We start from the raw sequence: 3,978 nt of genomic DNA, 5'->3' as shown, positions 1-3,978 counted from the left end.
GCAGTGGGGGCCCGTCGGCCCCGTGGCGGCGGGGTCTGGGCGCTGTGTGGTGACGGGCCGGTGTGGGGTGACGGGCCCGTGTGGGGTGACGGGCCGGTATGGGGTGACGGGCCGGTGTGGGGTGACGGGCCGGTGTGGGGGGACGGGCCGGTGTGGGGTGACGGGCCGGTGTGTGGTGACGGGCCGGTATGGGGTGACGGGCCGGTATGGGGTGACGGGCCGGTGTGTGGTGACGGGCCGGTGTGGGGTGACGGGCCGGTGTGGGGTGGCGGGCCGGTGTGCCCGCGGTTTCCCCCCAGCCCCACACAGGAACTGCTGTGCCCGTGGTGTACCCACAGGAACCACTGTACCTCCGAACCTCCGCAGCCACACACAGACCCTGCTGTGTCTTCAATGTCCCCACGGACATCAATGTCCCTGCTACGCCCCTGGTGCGCCACAGCCCCACACGGACATTACTGTGTCCCCACAGCAGTCTGGACCACGCGAATCCCCTCAGGCCTGAGGCTCATAGCATTTGTTTTCCACCAAGCAGATCTTCTTGCCCCTCAGTGCAGCTAAAAGTCTTAATCGAAAAGTGATGCTGCTGATAAATATTTTTCCCGAGTCACTAATTATTACACGTGTAACAATATCGTGGTATTCTGCTTTGAAGATTACCTGGGGCAAGCTGAGGACTTCAGGAGCTGCTGTGAGAGATGAGTCAGTGAAGACATCATGTGTGCTCAATGGTTTAACTTTTGGCGATTTTCAGATCTGATTGAGACTTAATTTATGTGTATGTGTGTATTTGTGGTCGGTGGGTGTTTTCGAGGTTTGGTTTTTTCTACTCAATTAGCAGTGCTTCTTTTCTAAATGTCAAAATAGCTGTCACCTGTTAATTGATGTTAATAAGTATTTAGGGAGAATAGATAAACATGGACTCATGGTGATGGAGCTGTGAGAATAGCTTGCAGGAGAGGAGACAGGTACTGCTTCTCGTGATGTGTTCCAGTGTTTTCACAGCAGCTGGGCTTTCTGAGCTTCTTTCCTACTTCTAGTTAAAAGCTCTGTGTAGCCAAATGAGTCTGGAAAAACTTCTGGGTTCTGCATTTCCAAAAGCCATCAGAAGTGGCTGAAAAATTGGCATAGAATGCAAAAAGTGGCTTTCTCCATTTCCATCAGCCTTATCTGCTAGAGCTGTGGCATTCTGCACATCACCTTGCCGTGGTGTGTGTCCTGCCAGCAATGTGGGAAGACCTGGGGATGACAAACTCTCTGTGGGGAAGAGCAAAATAGCAATGTTCCCGCAAACAAAGTTTTCCATACACTTCCCATTGACAGGAGCTGGTCCAAGCTGAAGTTAGGAAAAGATTTTTCAGCCCCTCTCAGCCTTTCTCAGTATCTTTTCACTTCATGCCTCCCTATTTATTGTCTTCCCAGACGAACAACTAGAAGTGCCCTGATGTCATTGCTGTGATGCCAATAACCCTGCTTGCCCAAGATGTAGTGTAGCTGTACTGCCAGTCCCTTGCTAGGGGGACAGGTCATACAGTGCCTGCTAGTGCCACTTGGCCCCTAACATGGCTAATGCAAGGATAACTACCACAAGGGTGATGAGATGTCTCAAAAGTCTCCTCCTCAGCACAGTTATCTTATTTTTTTAGTTGTCTTTTAGTTTTGCATTCCTTTCTTTTGATTGATGCCAATTTTATATTATCCATCAGAAAAAAACCCTAGTCCTGAGTCCAGTTGTGCCAACTGGGAATGCAGAAAAAAATTGAATAAATTACATCAGTGCCTATAATGATATTATCTATAGGTGATCTCACAACAGAGGAGAAAACACAAATCTTTGGGATTTTCAAGAAAGAAATGTCATTTTTTGTATAGGAAAATGGAAAAAAATCTGTGACATGAGGCTGCAGGTGCTCTCCCTCCTAGTTGAGGAGGCATATGTTCAGAAGCTGCAGCTATCTGTCCTCCCTCTCATAGACAACACAGCAACAAAGCTCTCTCAGATGATCAGAGGAAAATTGGACCGTTTTTTATGAAAGGTTCTCTTTCTGTGGTTATTGCTCTGATTATTGAGGTAACTCTGCAGAGGTGGATTCACTAGAGGAAAGCAGCTGGGGATGACAGAAATAACCTTTGCTGGTAGGCACATCACAGACATTGAGTATCTAACTATAAAGACAGATTGACTTTTCTGACAGATTGTCAGAAAAGATTCCTTAAATTAATTGATGCAAAATAGATATATACAACCACCAAAAAACCACACATGTTCTTTTTGAAGAGCCTTCAGAATTATATTTATCCTTTAGTGGGTGAGATTTGGCTCACTAGGGAACTTTGAACTTGGTTATGTTTTGAAAGGCCTGACTGAATATCCGGCTATGGTTCATCTGGAAGTTTTCCTGGTCCAGAGAAGCAGGGACACATCACTGTCAACGTGACTGACACTTTATTTCCTTAATTCACACAGCCATGTTTTCACAATGACTGTGTCTGAAGGTACGGTTACAACATTCATGCTTTTACTGACTAAGGAAAGAGTCAGGTCAAAAATCCTCAGGCCTCTTGCTTTCTGTTTCCAAATGCCATACTTGTCCGGGCAGATGTATGCAGCTTCCTCTAAAACATCTCTCACTTACAGCTGGTTGCATCTTATTGCAAGGCAGTCTGTCTGGCATTATGCAGGAAGGGAAGCAGTAGAGTGATTGTGAAAATTATGTGTGCCTAACTTCCAGTGGTATTATTTCATGGTGGATACTTGGGTAATTACCCATCACAAGTGGGTAAATGTAGATAAATAAGAGCATTAGCTACGTAATTTTTGATGTTATATTGATTTTTATTGCTGTTTTCTCAGGATGCTAAAACAAAGGCTCTTTGGGTTAAAAGGATGGCTAATGTTGGGTAGTTCGTTTTCAAGATGAAACACAGCTGCAAAACCTGTGGTCCTTTCTAGTTTATCACTTTGGAACAGGCTCCAGGAGGTTTTAAAAATCTGCCCCTACATATTTGTTCCCAGCATCATGAGTTAATTGCATCTGGTAAAACACTTTCCAGAATAATTACTAAATGAGGTCCAAAGTACCTGCATTACCGGCTGTCTTGCAAGTTCCAGTAAGAGGCAATACTCACCATGTGGGAATACTCCACCTCTGTGCCTGTGCCTGTTTACACTACAAACAAGGGGCAGCAAATACACGCACACCCATCCCTGCCAAGGGCGAAATGCTTCCCACCTCTCATGGTTGGAGCCATTGCAGCTGCATAAAGGAGATTCCAGGTGGCCTCAGGTATCAAAAACAGAGTTGATGAAACATAGTAAAAGTATTTTGTGAAATGTTTCAAATTTTTTTCCATTTTATACAGTGTCAGAAGGAAGAACCTGCTGATATTAGAAAAAATCACTATTGTAACATTTGTATCTCTCTCCAGTTATTCCCATTAGACAGGGGAAATCAGTGTAGATAAGGATTTGTGGAAATTGCTGTAAAGAAAAGCAGAGCTTAAGCAGAGGCCCTGGATTTGGGAAGAGTTCCTGTGTATGTGGCACTGGGTGCTGTGGCACTGCCTGTGCAAGCAGGCAGGCAGGACCCAAGGCTTGGAAGAAACCCTCAGAATGAGTGAACTCCACTTAAAGCAGCCATTTGGGAGGACTTAACAGAATTTCTCCATCAGGGAGGCTCACATTTGCATGAAAACCAAACAAACTCACGCTCTTTTTATTAATCCTGGTTAAAGGCCTAAAGTAGAATAATTATGAAAGCTGGAAGCAATTAGCACCTTTGTAAAATCTATGTGCAATGATGGCAGGGAGTTGCGGGGACTGTCTAGAAGAAGGAGAGAGTAAGGCTCATCTCTTGTGCTGTTTGGCCTCCCCTGAGATCCCTTGTGGCCATGGAATGTGATAGAATCATAGAATTGTTAGGGCTCAAAGGACCAACCATTAACCCAATACTGCCATATTCACCACTGAATCATGTC

The sequence above is a fragment of the Corvus kubaryi genome, unplaced genomic scaffold (assembly GCF_017639235.1).
Source record: "Corvus kubaryi isolate FWS band 111438036 unplaced genomic scaffold, C.kubaryi_AGA036_p1.0 136, whole genome shotgun sequence".
NCBI classification, from domain to species: domain Eukaryota; kingdom Metazoa; phylum Chordata; class Aves; order Passeriformes; family Corvidae; genus Corvus; species Corvus kubaryi.
This window is presented reverse-complemented; position numbering follows the sequence as displayed.